The sequence below is a fragment of the Rhopalosiphum padi genome, chromosome 2 (assembly GCF_020882245.1).
Source record: "Rhopalosiphum padi isolate XX-2018 chromosome 2, ASM2088224v1, whole genome shotgun sequence".
Taxonomy (NCBI): domain Eukaryota; kingdom Metazoa; phylum Arthropoda; class Insecta; order Hemiptera; family Aphididae; genus Rhopalosiphum; species Rhopalosiphum padi.
The window spans coordinates 70,471,572-70,490,779 of record NC_083598.1 but is presented as its reverse complement, the minus strand read 5'-3'; the positions used below and the strand labels follow the sequence as shown (position 1 = coordinate 70,490,779).

The 19,208-nt window shown below is 24.6% G+C and overlaps 1 protein-coding gene across 6 annotated transcripts in view; it reads left to right on the top strand.

Annotated features, from left to right (window-relative positions):
* The window catches only part of LOC132922309 (leucine-rich repeat-containing protein 24-like), a 153,868-nt gene that overhangs the window by 66,727 nt on the left and 67,933 nt on the right, over positions 1-19,208 (top strand). For 4 of the 6 annotated variants that reach the window (XM_060985766.1, XM_060985764.1, XM_060985762.1 and 1 more), the window contains exon 3: positions 3,593-3,616. The exons of the other annotated variants lie outside the window; for them this stretch is intronic. The gene's annotated coding sequence lies outside the window, so the exon portion shown is untranslated. The remainder of the gene's footprint in view (positions 1-3,592; positions 3,617-19,208) is intronic. 6 annotated transcript variants of the gene reach the window in all.

The following is a 19,208-nucleotide window of genomic DNA, read 5'->3' as shown; positions in this document are numbered from 1 at the left end:
GGACAACAATTTTCGTGAGGATTCACACCTAGTACATCACTCTTTGTCATTATTTCAAACTATATTTTACTTACAATACACTTGTTTCGACGAAAAATGATTGTATGGAATAATTTGAGTATAAATAGTATAATGTGAATTTTAGAAAAGGAATCACGTTTTTTCTAATTACAGAATTATTAAAAACTAATAATACGATACTTTTCACCTAGCTTCTTAGGTTACCAGACATTATCCCATATGACTATATATTTTAGGTATATGTAGCACAATGTTATCATCAACCATACAGTAGTTAAGAAATTAGCGGAGTCGATTACAATAGATGTTATGCATGAAATTAATTTAAGTTCCAACTGTATGTGGCTTGTGTAAACAAGGAGAGCTACACAGAACGTTTATAGACACCATTACATATTATATTTAAAATAATATTCCAAATGGTAAAAATTATAGTTTAATAGTGTGACACACGGTTTTTAAGAGCCAAGCAGTTTATGTAGTATTAGTCGTCGTAATAATAATAGTAGTAGTAGTTGAAGGTCTATACAACAAATAATTTTAAATAATAATAATTATTATTGCATAGTACACGCACCAAAATCCAACCGTTTTTAATTGCGATTTTATTTTTAATACAGAGAGATATCGATAAACTGTATAAATATATGTATTCGCCATTAAGCCATTAATTTACAAAATACAATGTAAATAATAGTGAAAATAAACTAATCTGATATCATGCAAATGACCCAAATTCTGTTTAAAATAAACAAAACAAACATTGAACACAATATCAAACAGTTGCATAGTTGTTGTTCTTTTTTCTAATTTAATTATGGTACTGTCAAGAAAACAATTAATACTAAATGTACCTTACTGAGTTTTTTTGCGGGACTCTACACTACTAAATTAAACACTTTTATGGTTACCCTAATGCTCCGACAAAACTGCAAACTCTGGTTTGATTTTAGATTGAAAATTGTGCAGTTCCTGACTAACCCATCCACAAATAAAGCCCAGCACATACGCGTTCGTTATATAATTTCGCAAACACTAATACACAATGTATTATCATATAATATAATATGCATTCCCTGCTGTCGCCTGTCGGTATTAATCGCACACACTTAGCTTCAATTTTGACACTCGGGACTTAGAATTTCGCGTCTGTAATTCTCTAGAGATATCATTTTCATGGTGATTACATTAAATATTGAACGTGTTTAACTGTGAAACTCGACCTGCCCAATACACGGCTCTTCGCATTATATTCTCCACGTATGTACAGTCAAAGCCGTACCTAATAATATGTTCACATAAATTAAAGGAACATATACCTATTTATATCAAATATTGTTTTTCTTTATGCGTGACAATATTTTATATTTTTACATTTTGATTCCGAACATAAGTAATTGATTTTTTCCAAAAACCGATTTCAGTGGGTTTCAATAAATCGTTTGTCGCTCACATAAAACTCAAGAGTTGTAATGCAATGTACAAGAAAAAAAAAATAATACTTTTCGTAAAATAATAGCTTTGTAGAAAATAGCTTTCTGTTCAACAATACGACGATATGTTTGAAATAAATAATAAATAATGTGTGAGTAAATAATATAACATTTTTGGTACGGGTATTATAGGTTTTACTTTTTAAATTTTGTAACGGGTTTTTGAATTTAAATGGAAATGTTCATTAAACACGAATGCTAAATTGTTTAACCTCGCATAAAAATTGATTAACGAACATACACGGCAGAAGTAAACTATTGTCATAGTAAAAATTACATTAAAGAAATATTTTTTTTTAATATTTAGTGACGGAGTTAGTAGTTTCATTTAGTAACTAGTCAATCACTTGATTATTATAATATGTTGAAACATATTATTATAACTATATTTTACTTTTCATTATAAAAACTAAATTCAACAAAACCATGTTTTGTTGTATTTTAACAATTAAGTATGTAGTTAAAATATCACATAGTTGGTTTGTAACATTTTAAAACTTTGATCGTTCAACTTAGTCTGATATTTTAACCATTCAACTACCATATTAAAGGTTTGTATCCATTTCAGTTGGAGTTACTGAATTATAAAATATCTATATAGAAGTTAAATATACAGTGACCTACGATTGAGTACATATTGAAATGATTTTACAAACATGTTGAAAATTTAAAATAAATGATAAATCGGTGGTAAGATATATTACTATATTTTAACATAGCTAACATTATATAACAGCTTTTTCAAAAATTAATTTATAGTATTGTAAATATTATTTGTATTATTATTTATTTTTAAATACGGAAAACTAATATTACAGTTCTTTAATTAATGGAATTATTTAAATTTGAATTATGCATTAAGTCACATTATACCTAATAACATAATTTGTCAATTCTATTTGACATATAAATAAATGTATGATACTTCGAACAAATCAATTGAATTAAATCCCTCAGCTCTTTTTTAGACAGAAAATACTGCTGCAACGTGCATTATTCATAGGTAGACATGGTGTACTTTCATTTAGTGAGAAAAGGATCAAAGTACAGCATAATACCGGAATACTGTATTTCAATTTTACACTGAGATAATGAATTTTGTATAAATTTGATCGTGGATACTTTTTCGATTTTCCAGTTAGCTGTAAAGCGTTTCGTTTCACTGCTACACTTTGAATACATCAAATAAACATAATTTGAAATTAGACTTTCAAACGTACAACTGATTTACGAACTTGTGTAGAATAATTTCTTAAACGTATAAACTATATTAAAAAATAGATTCCTATAAACAATTTTCAATTTCCCTTAAAAATAGCAAAATATATAACTATGAAACTACATATTGATTTCAAATGTCAAACTAAATTTATTATAAGTGATAATATTTTATCATAAAATATGTCTAGAGCTATATAAATATATTATAATATTTTACCATTATGATATGTGACTTTAAAAATATATAAATTACGAGACAACTATTTAGTAAGGTCAATTAAAATGTGATTTTCCAATAATTAAATTTATAATAATTATCGTATTATAGTTTTATATACAAACAGGCTAGTAATCATGAAACACCTGCGATATAGGTATACCTATAGTATATACTTACAAATGTATTAGAATTTTAAAAATAACGTTTTTCAAGCGAAGTGATCATATGTAAGTTACTTGTTGATATATTGTTTCCATAGTATATATATATATACAATAAAATATCTAGTTCACTACGATTATAATTAGACTAAATATTATATATAACTCTGTTTTTATGAAAGTTAAAAAAAACTAATAATGATTGGATTTATAATATTTTCATTTTGGAAGGATTAAAAAGCTAGTTTTATATTTATGGTACTTATGTTTTTCTAAATATAAAATAAAAGAAAGTACAATGTGCGTATCTCTGAGCAAATATACTATCACAATATAGGCGAAAACTAATAATTTCTTTGTTATTGGACCAAAAGTAAAAAATAATAATAAAAACATAATTATATGGGATTTTGTGAGTTTGATCAGTTGGACTTTGAGGGTGCATTAATAAAGTATATCTTGTTTTTTTTTTTCAGAACAAGCCGACAAAAGCAATTTCGGTGAGTCAATATTTATTTTAGAAACGTTTTTTATTATTATTTTATGATGTAATATGAAATTTCTATAACACACACTATAAAGGATAAGAAGTGAAGTTATTTTTCTAAAATATATAAAACATTAATAAAACTAATGTTATGTACTTAAATGTATAAATTAATTACATTTATAGTCTACTAAAATATTAATATATATATGTTATAAGTTTTCCTCTTAATTTATAGTGAAATTAAAAACTAGAACTAATTCGAAAGTTTGTGAAATAATTGATTCCCCAATATATAAACATGGAACAAATTAATTATAATACACGATAACGATAGTTTCCATAATGTTTGACAGCAAAACGTTTACGGTCAAGTATAATATTTGAAACTTAAACGTCACTACAGTTCATTGACAATGGTTATTAGTTATTACTTATTAGAGATATTACAATAACCTTGGACCATTTAATGAGAATATAAAACCAATCAATAAGGTTTTTATTATAATTGAAGCTTTCTACGTTTAACTAAATACAAATTAACGAATCACAATTTATAATACTATATCGTCTACATCATACAATAGCAATACAAACATAGATATGACACATATTTTACATTATTTATAATATAAAAAATATTATAAAATAGAGTAAATAAATATTGAAAAATGTTAATGATTTTTGTGATCAAGCTATGAGTAGAAAAAAAAAGGAATGTATAATGGATCATTATCCATTCAATAAGAGACGTCATGATTAGACCAATCACACACCGATGTACCGAAATTGTCTATATACTGCGCCGGCCAATGAATCTAATATAATTAATAACAATATTATTATCAATAATAGCACTACAATATTATATTGTGTTCTACACTGCAAATTCTACACCACAGTTTGACGCGGTGTGCGCGTTTAGGACTCGGAGAGAGTAACTGAGTGACGGTTTGAAAGCCGTCATCAAACTCATTCCATGTGACCAAATATCAGTATTAGAAACTAAGAAATTATTTTTTCCAATATCACTGTGAGTGAGATAATATTCTGTACAGATGAATATTTGTATCGTTTTCCATAAATCGGTCTATTATATTGATTTTTTTATATTTATATTAACGACAATTTTTCATCCGAAAAACAATACAGATTAATCATTAACACACAGTTTTAATTAATATAACATCGTCAATAATGCGACCACGCAATTGGCGTAAGCCATTTATTGTCACGAGGGTATGCGTATACAATAATATGAACACTTCTACACAATGTTTTATAGGAATAACTTTTTACGATTCCAATTATATAAAACAAATACTGTTGCCATCTCGACGTCTAGCCATTACAAAATTGCTTTAAATCAACGCAGTGTTTGTCGTTGACATCGTTGCGCTGTAGTTCGTCTAATCTATAATATATTGGTGAAATAATAATATCGATTATTTGATTTTGATTTTATATACACGAAAAAAATGCTTTACGCAGTTCACAATATTCTATTTCAGTATAAAACAATAAACATCGATAACGGATCACATTACTTTTTGCTTTTTTAAACAATAAGTAATAACTATTTTTATAAAACAACGTGCATCGTATAAGTACTTACGAACGCGATCCAAGCGATTGTGACTATAATAATAACGTAGTAGTGCATGCATGCGTGCACCACTACACGAAAAGTATCTATTTTCAAACATTTTGTCTTCATTTTTCGATTATTTGTCGCACGAATGTTTCGTATAAGCTGGTATAAGGTTATTTTTATTTTTATTATTATTATTCCGAATAAGAAGCGGGGAAACGTTTAGGAATATAAAATATCTTTATAATATACTCATTTCGTTTACAGTAAATGTCAGTGATCTCATTGTCTCAATTAAAAATACGAACAATTTATTATGTACATAAATATAACCAAATCAAAAGTCATGGGCCTTAAAAAAAATTATATTCCTTCGTTAAGCATTATGATAGTGGCGTTTATTGCTAATAGTGCATAATGGTACGTGTATATATTATTGCTATGTATGCACTGAAACGTTTACACACAATTTCCCTAACGTCGCATGTGCCATGTGCGTATAACCAAAGTCGAATATTACGGATAACGAGCATACGATACACACACACGTATGGACATATTGTATATTAATAATGATGATAAGGTGATTTTTATCCTAAACTAATACACTTATTTTCAGTATTTTTTTTTTTTTAGTTTTAGAAAATCGTTTGATTGTTAGGTAAGGATTGTTGAAATAACTATTCTTAGCTACAATTCCTATAGGCATCTACTACTACATCGCATTATGTTATGTCTCAAACCTTTCTTAAATTACTACACAAAAATAAATGTTAAAATCGCTATATAATCTTTACCATTTCATTCCTCTTGCGAAAAGCAAAATGTAGAATACTTTTATCGATAATATAAAGTATTAACTCAATACCTATTATTCATAAATCGAAATGTTCTTGATATTATTCTGTTACAGATAATAATTAATCAAGTTGAAAATATGAGTAGCTATTAAGAAAAAAATACTAATTATTTTTTGTGTACATTATATATAATAAATAATTTATAGTTTATCTTATTCATAGAAAAAAAATACTTTAAATTAAAATACAAAAATACAAAATTTTACGAAAAAAAAGAACAGAGATAATGATTATCTTCCGTTAGAAAAAAAAAAATCACCTCGCTTATTCAACCTATTGGTTTACTGCGTAGTGCGTATATATAATACAAAATATACATTATATACACTCTTGGTATATTATATTATATAATAGAGGAAGAAGGAAAGAAAGACCTTCTCCTCCATGAACTCTTCCTCCTATTCGGCGGAATTTCGAGCACATTATATAATATATATATACAAAGTGATTCACCAAACATAATCACCCCCATATTTTATTTTAATAATGAATTTATTCAAATTTTAATTTGTGAAATTTTTAAGTATACTTAAGGACCATAATATTTCCATCTTTTTAGATTTTAAATACCATTTAAGGTGTGCTTTGTTGATTGTAGTGGTACATGTTAATAAGTAGTTTGGTAATTATTATATAATATATTAAATTAAGAATAATAATTTTCCTTAAAAATGTTTTTACAAAAATATAAAATAAATGTGATATTGCATCTAGTATTTATTATACTATGACATTTTATACATATTATATCATAACCTATAAAAGTATCATGAACCAATTATATCCAGTGCACACTGCACGAAATTAAATAACTTACAATTCACTATAAAATATAAATCAAGTTTCAATTTAGACAATTACTATACATATATAAAACTACAAAAGTCGCCTGACTAGAAAATTATACAAAAAGTGTGATCATCATTTAAAAAAAAGAATTTGGTATCGTCGCTGTCTAAATGTTATATAATATCAAAGAAAATAGTAATAAATTTAATTTAAAAAAAAAAAAATAGTTCTGTTCATTCACCTCCTATATATGACACGTGCCATATTATATATATATATATATATATAATATATATATACCATTAACAGTAAAGGGATGAGTATATTTAAAAATTTCAAAAATTAGTATTTGAATAAAATGCATTATTAAAAGATATGATAGTGGTGTCCATGAATCACTCTGTAGAATATGTGTGTGTATATAAATTATATTATAATATACAATAATAATAATAATGCACTAGAACCTAGTAAACAGTGAGGGAGAGGGAGAGATCACTTTTAACAGGAATAACAAAAGAACAAACCCCGTGGTGACAACCAAACTCCTTTTCTTCCGCACACAGTACACGCGGTACTACAAGCTCGTGTTAGTGTATTATTCATATATATATATATTATATAATGTACATTTTATATATGTGAGTGTGTGTAATATGCGCGTCTAAGCACGAGCACTGGATAGGCGCATTTTGCCTCCATCCTCATCGCCATCATCGTGCCGCCGACATCATTGTTCCTTCTTCCGCACCCGTGATAATATGACCGCGCATTGTTGCTGTAAATTTGTTGACGAGACTAAAACACAAAAAACTTGTTAACAGCCGAAAATTCTTTTAAAATTATTTTTCCTCAAAGTATTACCATAATAATATATTTTATATTATCATTATTATTACTGCCGTAGCTTATAGGTTTTCGCGGTACCGACAACCATATACTCCTTAGCTACATTACTATTATTATTATTATAACAATTTAATAATAATCGCGAACCAACGCGATAATATTATAATAACAACGACCGTCGTTATCGCGACTACAATACAATCCACACTAAAGTGGATTTCTGTCGAAAATTATTTCAAAGTGTATAGTATTATTATATCTTAAGATAAACTACGGATTTATTTGATGACAAGCCGGGTGTATAAGGCTGAAGAAGCGACCGATGAAATTAACATGACGCAAGTTCCCAATTCCAATTTCGATATATCATAATATTATATAGTAATAATTATATTATAAAGTACACAAACTTGTTAACGATATTTTTTAAAAAATATTCAACCATAAATGCAAATATAAATTTTTCAATTTTTTTACAAAATAGTGTGTTTTTACTTTATAAATCCCTGGACTAATTATTTTTAACATTTTCATATTTTACATACATTTTATATAGTATTTTAATTTTCGTTTAAGTAAATATTATTCACAATAAAAAGATTAATACATTATTATAGTACTTAAAAGTATTTAAATATTTTCATTTATCACTATACAATACTAAAAGTACAGATCCAATGCTCTTATTGTTTTCGTCAAGCTGATTATGAGACTTGAAATTCTGTACCCGCATACAGTGTCGTTTCAAATTTTATAATAAAATAAGAATACTTACGCGTCTCATTTCCGATAACAATTTTCGACGAGCAACGAAATAGATGAAGCCAAAATTTTTGTCTTATTCGGCGGATATTACAATATCAGTGTTTACCCATATAATACTTCCGAAATACGATATTTTAATTTATTTCGCAATTTTGCACCATACTTTATAATAAACACTAATAAAGAAAACTAGACACCTAATCTACAGTCTACGAATAACTACTCATTATTCTATATAAATGTCTTACATCAACGCAATTGACATTAACAGTAAATATATTATCCTAATATTAAAGATTTTATCAAAATATTTATTTTTAATAGTATGCTTATACACTATATTAAGCTATTCTCGTTTGCTAATACTCGTAATACTATATATATATAATATATATATATATATGGTAGGTATGCCCGACAATCATAATAATGAATATACGGCAGTTTTCAATAATATTTGCATATCCACATATATATTATTAAAGAAATGGGATCATAAATAAACGGTAAAATAATAAATCAATTATTAATACAAATATTTTATATCGAAATATCAATTTATCTTAAATAGGTACGACGAAAGCACGATTTTAAATCCACGATATAACTGAATTTATAACATAACTGATGTCATATTATTGAGATAAAAAAATGTCTCGTATCAATAAATGAAAATTAAATATTAACTGGACTTTATCTTTCACGAACCTTTTTAAATGACCGAGACATTTCTTGTGTACATAAATCATATAAAAAAATAAAAGTAAGACATTGTTCGTTTTCTTATTTGGCCTGTTTATTTGCTGTTATTTTACGCATACTATTTATGTTGAGCATAAGTTTAACATTGTTTACGCACGTACGGGTATCTTTTCGAAAAATAAATGCCATAGTCGTTAAATAAAAATAAACTGTGAAAAGTTTAATTTATTCAACGTAAAGCAATGTATTTTTCTAGTCCTCTATACGTCATAATATAAATTTTTATTCTATTTTTACAACGAATCTTTTTAGATAAATTATGTGAGTTATGTGCTTATACATTAATTATATAAAACGTATACATATTAGTGTCAAATCGATGAATAATATTATTGTTTTTCATAAATTTAAAAAAAAAAACACTGTAGATATAAAGTAAGTATAAATGATAATAAAACGTTAAAATGGCAATAATATCAACGTGCGTGAAAGAGGCTATACCTACATCCAGCTTATAGACTTTACACATTCGAACATATTTTGAAACTGACTTACCACAGTTTACTATGTCAGCTTACAAATACATATTTATTATTAATTTTTTTTATCGCATATTTTTGGATAAAGGTGATCACTGTAAATATATCGAAACTTACTCCTATAAAAAAAAAACAAAAAAACTTAAAAGAGGACAAGAGCTTTAATTATATGTTATATAATATCAAGTTGTAATTTTTTATTATTAAAAATAAAGTTTATATATCTAATAATTTAAAATAAAAATTATTTTTATAAAAATGTCAGATCTTACAATTATAAAAAAAATAACATTGGTTTTTCTATAAATCTATACAATTTAATTTTATGACGTTGAAACTCTGATTTAAATTATACATTTTCATTTATTACCTAATCTTAATTAATCTCTTTTGAATTCAATTAACAATTCAGAACGTCATAAAAAAACAACATCAAAATAAAAAAAAAAACAATTTTTTTTTAATTATTTAAGTGTACCTAAAGTAATTTTATGTTTAAGATACTTTAGAGTATTGACCCCGTCAACAAAAATTTATTGTAATCAGATAAAAAATAATCGCATTTACATTTTTTTTTTTTGTTTTGTTTTTAAATAGAAATCCAAATATATTCAAAAGCCTTAATCAATGTAAACGAAATGCACAAAAGTGTTCTGTAAAAATTATGTAGTGAATTAATTAAATAAAAAATTTAAAACTAAAATTGAACAAAAATAAAATTATTTTTTTGCTTTAATTTCTATAGTTGATAAAATTATTTTCAAATAGCATTTTATTAAGTAATACAATTTATACCTACGTCCAAAATAAAGTCAATTTAGTTGTTCAAATTATAAAATATTATTTTAAAAATAAAAATATAAAACCCAAATAATTGAAAATTAATTTTCAAAAAAATTTTTATATTTTACAGAAACGTAATATTTATTTTTTATGTGTTATATATATGTAGATTATAGTTAATTTATTTTTAATTTCTTTATTTATTTTTCGTTAAAAAATTCTTAATATCTATAAATATCGTTATATATTAATACACATAAAGTAGGTATATTTAATCATAATAAACACTTCTTATATAGATGTATTGTGATGTATATTAAGTATGAACCATAAATTATGATGAATATAGCAAATTAAATAAATAATGTTTAAATTTTATTTGACTTCAAAGTCATATTGTTATTGCACTCACGATATAAGATGATAATGATCATTCAATCAACAAAACAATTAATATGTTATTTTAATAATTATAAATAACATTTTGAGAAATTTTAAAAACAAATTTCATCATTTGTTTCATAATAAAATATGTATAAACAACGATATTAACATTAAAGGTCTCAATAGATGATCCTAATAATAATTAAGTTTTATAATTGGCTAAATGTGTATGTAATTTTAATTTGTTAATTGATCAATTTAGTATTTAGTATTCACTATTGAGAATCATCATGAAATTTCATAAGTGTAAATAATTGTTATTCATTACAAATGTAAATAAATTTAATAGTATCCTAATCTAAAATTTAAAAAAAAGAGTTCAAATATACACAGATATAAGAATTTTAAATTTATTGACACTATAATTACAATTATTTGTAAGTTTAAAATACGAGTAAAACTTATTATTTTATAATAAGATTGTTCTAAAAAGATTAATTCTGTAAAATATACTTAAAATGTATAATTCATTCCACGCTTACTTTATAAACAAAAATATTTTTTTTTTTACTTTCTATTTAAGAAAACAACTTTATTCTATTCTTTGCCACGATTTACGGATCGAGTTATAGACACAAAAATTAGGGTCAAAACGTTGATTTTTCACTCTAAAGCCTTTGAAAACTTATTTATGTTATAATAACTTTGATGATTTTTGATATTTTAACCAGCTTATTTTCCAACACAATTAGATATTATATAGATAATAAGTATGAAAGGTATTATGCACATATTATATTATACACATTATACAACATACAAGCGTTAAAAATTAAATTTAAAAAAACAGTCACAACTTTGTTTAACAATCAATATATACTATTATGTACTAATTATAGTGCAATATTAAATATAAAAAAAGGTACGCAAGTGAGTATCTCTCTGCTGTACATTAGGTGTTGAGTAGTTCACTGTAATGTGTGTGTTAAAATATGTTGAATCTGATGATATATCACTGTATACAAAAAACAATTCTGAACAATAATGGTCATCAATCTATAACACTAAATATATTTCATGATATTTTTTATATAGCTATTTAAGTCAATCGTTTTACTTTTGTATTACAGTAAATAAATTGATTGTTTACCAAAAAAAATAAATTTATTAAATTATTTAAATTACCTATTACAATAATAGATATATTAATAATTATAGTATGAATATTAACTATATTAACTTATGTAATAATAATACCTTACTGTAAATACTGTAAAACAATGTGAATAGGTTCAATATTATAACAAAATTAATTAATAAAATTAATCTACACATTATTTTGAAAATTATATTGAGTATAATACAATTCATAACATACATGGCAATTATCCCAACGAATAATGAGCTTGTATTATAACGAAATTATTGACATCATTATTAATCGTTAAAATATGATAATTTTTCTAAATTTAAATTAGAAATAAATATGAAAAAAATTGTCTTTGTATATTTTTTAGTTACAGTGTAAGTAATGATCATATATTAAATTTTTAAGCATTTTTACCCATTCATACATTTTTTATTGACATTTATAAAAAAAAAAACTTCAATTGTCTATAAATAACTCAAAAAGCGTCAAAATATTTTGAAAGTACAACATATATTATAGATATAAGATGATAATATTTTAAACACTTTTCTAAGTTCAAAATTCTAGTTTTTACGATTAACCGTTTTTGATTAAACAAAATAAAAATATTACATTTTTTTTAAATAGTTTCGTACCAAAGTATCAATAGATCCAATTTGTTACCAAAAACTGCCCCCAAAGTTGAAGAACAAAACATTTTTTCTGCCGCAAAAGGTGATTACAGAAAAAACATTGGATTATATGGTTTTATAATTGCTCCGTTTTAAATTAAAAAAATTAATAATAACAATTTCAAATAAATTTTGATAAAAAATTCAATATTTTATTTATTAAAAATAATCAGAAATTTTTAAAAAAATACTCAGATTTAGAAAATTCACTCTATTTGCATGACTTAGTTTTAAAAAAATATTTACCTTCTCTAGCATTGATATTATTCTAATCACAAAAATATTTCGTTAACTGGAGCGTTTTTTTTCAGAGGTTTTACATTACATATTAAAAAGTGTGTGAATCTCCCTCCACATATTATACAATTTTCTCTTATTGTAGGCTTATATAAAATTACGAATAACAAAAAAAAAAAAATTCTTTAATGCTTGAGAGGTTATAATGAGAATATGAGACATAATATTATTTTAAAAACAATCATGTTAAATGTAATGTACTCCTCACTCCGCTCGACATCTAACTAATTATAAATAAATTAACTAATACAAATAAACAAAAATGTGTATACTAATATACTACACATTTCTGTGTAAACAATTTAGTACAAAGTCCACAAGTAAGTAAACCAAAAAATAGTTTTTAAACGTCAACTCTTTTTTGTCTAGATAGGTTTCATTTCAAAAAAATATGATTTAAAGATTCAATTCAATACCATAACATTTTTATTTTATTTTTTATCCATTCCAACGTCTCTTTCTCCAAACAAGTTTAAAATGAAATATTTGGTTTAGCTATTTAATGATGGAAAAAACTACAAAAAAAAAAAAAAAATAGTAAGTATTTATAAATAAAATAAGTGAACTAATTTTGACCATTTTTCGAAAAAAAAAACATTAAATTATCACAGTCTCTAATCATCTTCAAGAAATGACAATAATAACATAATTTCATAAATGTATATATATACATTATAGAATACCAAAATACATACTTGTAAACTACGAAATCATAAATGCATTAATGTTTATAGAAGTACAATTTGATAATATTTGAACTATAGCCAACATTTTTCTTAATAAATATTAAATGATATGTATATAAACTCAACATTGTTTTTAAAATTATATAATATTGTGTTTATTATAACTTATAATAATTAACAGTAATCGCTCAATATACTTCCACTAGATAAAAAAAAAAACTCAAAACACAATATTTCAATTAAACAGCTTTAGGTCATTTTGGAACAGCTATCGATTATTTAACAATTCAAAACAATACATGATGGTAAGTAATCATCAATCATTGAGGAAAAAAAGATCGAGCATAATAATTCACTTAAAGGAAATGTAGGGAAATTTATATACTTAATTACATAAAACTTAAAAAGCGTTTTTTATAAAGGTGTCCATAAAATAAAGTTTATAAAATATAAATATTTTTTTAATTTTTACAGTTTCTGTGTTATATGTTTTGTTAGAAATTCATTATCATGAACACCTTTTATGTTACCTCTAAATAATGTCAATACTTAATTAAACCCTATTCTATGATCAGAAATAAATCATTATAATGTTATATTTTCAACAAGAATTTTGTGTCTATAGTTATACCAACTATTAACTATAACCTGTGTTCATTGCTTATGTCAATAAAACATTTTTATTATTATTATTTAAAAAAATTACATTTTCAACAACAGACTATTCTAGTTATTAATTTACTATTCATTTATTTAAATTTGGTAGCAATGAACTCAACAAATTGTTTAACTTTCAGATCAATAAATATTTTAAGATATTTGACAAAATTTGACTTTGATGATTATTTTATTAACTCACTTTATTTCTTTTTAGTCGAATAGTTTAATATTAAATAATGTAAAATTACAAACAAAATAACTTATCTGCAGTCACCTGCATAATATTAACGAACATCATACTAATTCCCTGAACAATTATACCCAGCATATTTTAATTTAATAATGAAATAATAAGTCATTCATATTCTATGGGGACGTAAATTATTTTTGATAAAATGTCTTCTTTTCGTTACGGTTTATTGTCTTTTTCAATTTCTGTTAGGATTTTAATATATTATAATATAAATATATATTTATACAGATTTAAATTTTTTCTGTACCTGCTTAATTATTATTCGTAAATAAATAACGGTAGATTATTGTCATTTTTATTTAATTTAAATACCAAAGTTGGAATCCATTTTATATTAAATTACTCTTTAATTGAAATTCGTTCTGTTTTTTTTATATATATATAATGTTATCTTGAGTATATTATATTTTCATTTAGCCATATAGGTACTGAGTAGTTGAATATAAAAATAATGCATACAATATCTTATATATCTTATTATACCTTTATTAGTTAATATATATTTAATTATATCATTTGAGCTTGGGAATTTTAACTCACGACGATAAAAGTCGGTCAATCAAGTAATAGTACGCCATTTCAGCTTAATTCATACTTGCATCATCTGAAAACAAAAAATGCTTTTTAGAAAAAAAACCTTGTAACCTTTTTATCAGATTTTATATTTTTTTTAAATAAACTTTGTTAATCCGTGATTTTACAGATTATCGTCAAAGGAATAACATATAACATATATTATCTGAGTCACCAGTTACCATAAAAGTTCATTAGATCCTTGATTGAAATGTATGTATTGTAACCAACAATAGCCAATATAAATGTATTATTTATTCTAACTTTGTTTAACTTTTAACTCTTATTAGGTCAATACAAGAAGTTTTCCTAATTTTAATATAGACATTCCATAGTTGGCCATAATTAATACAAATTTGACTCAAATGGCTGGTGCTTTTCAACTTTGGTGAAATCTATGTTTATTTTTAATTTTTCTAAACTGAATTTGTGAAAGAAAATTGATTAAATACAACAAAAAAATGATGTTTATTTGAATACACGATATTTATTTACATTAATATTTTATAATGATAAATAAACATATGTCTATTTATAATACGTCAATAATAAATTACGTATACTCCTTGAAAATTGACTTCGACAAAATGTCATCTGCTATAAATTTAAGCATTTGCTAAAATAGCGTTTGTTCATAATTAAAAATTAATTATACTTCCTATACGAATTGAGGTATGGTATCTATATTTCGTATACAGTTGTTCGCAATTTATTCAGGTATTTTGCATTAATTCAAACTCCAAATAATTTATTTATGATTTTTTTTATGAAAATAATATTTTAAAGTAACTTTGTTTTTATCGGTTTTTATACATACCATATTATTTGTTATAACTATGTTAGAATTTTAATAATAACTATACACTTGTGAATATTATTTCTACCATGAAATATTCATGTAAATTTGTGAAAAACTCTGAATAAACGATTAAAAAAATATATATGTATAAGGAGAACATAACATTAAAAGGACGATATTACAATACTTCCATGATGATAAATCATTTATTTAAAAAATATATAATATATATGCATACACTGAACAATAAGTATAATCTCTTTAACACATTTTCACAAGATTGATCCGAGCCGAAGTAAAAGAAGTTTTCCGGACACTTGCATCATAAGTATACCTGTTTTATTTTTACTGTTTAGTTTAGGTAGAATCAATCAAATTGTACACAAAACCCAAAATAACACAATCTAAAGTTAATGTATAATTTTTCAATTATAGTTTTGTTAAAAGTTTAAAGTTTAATTTTATTAATTCAATAAATATATATAGAAATATACAATAAAGGCAATAAAATAACAATGGTTTAAAGGAATAATTCTTAATGATAAACTTCTTAATCGCTTCGGCAGTTTTTGTCAGTCATTTTTGACAGCCTCCTAACGAAACGTAAATTTGACTTATATATTAAATTATATTTATCTTTATTTAATTTCCTTTTCTCATTTACAAATGTTATCAAATCTCTCAAAATTATTATACTATCGATGTTAACGTTATTTCCAGAATTATTCATAATTGTTTTACAGCTGTATGAACAATTCGCATTTTGTCATATCAAAATTATATCCTTCAAACTATATCAAATCTAAGCATCAACTTTCGAATCCAACATTTCAAAAAATTTAAGCTCACAAAATAAACAATAAAAAAACCAACATTGGATGTTTTAATAATTTCAAATAATATACTATTAAGAACAAACATTGTTTCGATATAACCATTACAAATTCTAAATAATTTGCGATTTTCCAATCACCATCTAGAACAAACAAATGAGTTTTTTTTTCTATTCTCCAATATGTGCCATTCACTTACTGTGTGTTTGTTTTTCTTAAATGTGATTTATTGCTTTTTCACAAACAATAAAATGGAAATTATTCACGTTCTACTTTAATTGGATTTCTTCAAATAATAAATAACAAATATCGCTTTGATACCTTTTGAGATTTTTAACTTTAAAAACAATTCAAATCGTTTTTCCTTTGAATGATATTTTATAGTGAGTATCCACTTAACAAAAAGTAGAACGTCGAGTATTAAACATTATTACGTTTATACTCGATGTACCTACATATTTTTATAACGTGTTTAAAATGATTCGTGTTTAAAAGATTTGTTTTACTTTTTTTTAGTAAAAAAAAAAATTTTTCAAATGCGTTTCATCATCTTTGTAATTTTCCTTGTATATATATATTCAATTTTTTAATTAAAAATAAAATCTTTTCAAAATGAAACGTATTATTATTAAAAACTTCAAAACCATCATTTCTTGTAAGATTTGTTTAGTTTGCGAAACCTTTTACGGTAATCATAGGAATGAAACATCGCTACAACAATTATTGCAAGAATACACTAGTAAGACCACAAGACGTGCAACACATGCACATTATAACGCATATTTAACATCATTTAATATATATTATACATCAAAAAATATGAAAATATGAATAATTGTCAATGTTAATTAAGTTTTAATAAATTAGAATTCAAATAAAAAAAAATATACGAAATGGTATTTTAAACTTTAGTCAGAATAATAATTATTGAAACACTACAAAATATAAAAGAAATAGTATATTAGTATTCAAATTGTACTTATGAAAAAACTTTTATTTTATATTCCTCATTACTTTTATTGTTATTATTATTTTTTATTTCAATATATTCAATATTGTTACAAGAAGTTTAAAGTAGTTATATACTATTATATTATGCATAAAAAACATCTTGTTCTCGATTATCATATTTACCTTATTTTTAACAAGTGGAAAATTCGTATAAATGCAAAAACCACCAATAATAATAAGTAATAGTAAGCCGAATACAAAAAAAAAAACCAGAAGATGAAATGAAAATTGGATCTGTTATACGTCGAGACAAACCGGTTGGCACTTGGCACTATAACTGTTAATGCGACGAGATAATAGTTAATAAATAATTATTTGATAAAAGGGTGTTGTATCTTACAGATAATTCAATAATTGTGTACTTTCATTTGGAATATTATATTATATAAAAATACATTTTGTACGATATAATAATAAACTCAATAGTGTCGACGAAGGGCTTGTTTTAATGTCGCATATACGACGACGATGTGCTTTTTTTATTTTCAATATTTTCAGAACAACGCGTAGTAAAAGAGATTTTCGCAGGTTTTTCTTATCGTAGAACTTATGTAATATTAAGTACAATTGAATAATAATGTACACACTCACACACTCCGGTACGGTGAACAGTATGTCACTTCCTCTGGTTATGGCGTAATGTACGATATCAACAGCGTAAATCGTATTATAACAATAATGGATTAGTGCGACATAAATATACATATATACACAGCATAGTAGTTTGAATTTTGTTCAGAAATAATACGACAACGAGTATACGTAATTCGTGTTTTCTCTTTTCGTTGTCCATTGTCTACGAGACACTTATTTTTAAAAAATATCTTCTGCGGAACTTTGTTTGCGAGAAAAAAAAATAATAATAATAGTAACAATAATAAAAAACAATTTTTAAACTTTTATCGCAAACAATGAACGTTTTCTTTGTCGCCGCCCAGCGGCCGCTAGTTCGCAATAAGTGGTTTACATTTATTTTTCTATTGTTAATCGGATACCTCTTCTATTTAATTCTCCGCGGTCTTATATATTCAGATACGCGGTACCCGACACACACGCATAGATACGCAAAAGTCTCGGAATGATTAATTAAACGTTTTCAGAGTGCGTCTCCGGATTCTAGTCCATTGGCCTTCCGCCGCTGTTGTTGGGTCGATTACCAAAAACGAAACGCGTCTCCTAGTGAATTAAACATATCTCTGCGAGCATTGTAGGCAGTCTCTCTCTCTCTCTCTCTCTCTCTCGTGTAGTCGTATGTATGTGTGTATGTGCTTGTATATATGTATACATATACTCGTATATTTATTCTGCGTACGTCTATACGCACTACGAATAGTTCTCGAAAAGGATTTACATTTAATTTACCGGATTGTATACAATTTTGATGAGAAGACGAATGCCCAATACGTCTCG